This window comes from Frankliniella occidentalis, unplaced genomic scaffold, assembly GCF_000697945.3.
Source record: "Frankliniella occidentalis isolate FOCC.00 unplaced genomic scaffold, Focc_3.1 Scaffold19, whole genome shotgun sequence".
Classification (NCBI taxonomy): Eukaryota; Metazoa; Arthropoda; class Insecta; order Thysanoptera; family Thripidae; genus Frankliniella; species Frankliniella occidentalis.
In genome coordinates, this window is record NW_026267149.1 from 376,436 (window position 1) to 376,864 (window position 429).

A 429-nucleotide genomic window follows, 5' to 3' on the forward strand; every position below is an offset into this window, starting at 1 on the left:
AGGGGAGGGGAGGGGAGGGAGGTGTACATCAGCCGGAAAAGAAAGAGAAATAGACTCACCATTCACGGCGTTTCGGACCCTCGCTGCGGAAAGGGCAATTAAGGAGCAAAGAAAAGGGGTTCGATGCGACGTGCGCCCGGCGGCGGCCGGCCCCCGGGCGAGCCCCAGGGTGAGCCCCGGGGTGTGCGGGGCGGAAGGGCAAGACGAAGGGCTTCTCCGATAGCGGCGCCCCGGCCTGCCCCGCCCCGCCTCGGCCGCGCACTAATTTGTCAATAGAGGCTGACGGCCGGGCTGATACGGAGGGTCAAGAAACAGAAAGAAAGAGCGTTGCGTCCAGCGGCTCGCTGCATGGCCCAACTAGTCGCTGCCGCGCCGTAACCGACGCGGCACCACGACCCGGGCGGAAGGATCACAAGTTAAAGTATAGTC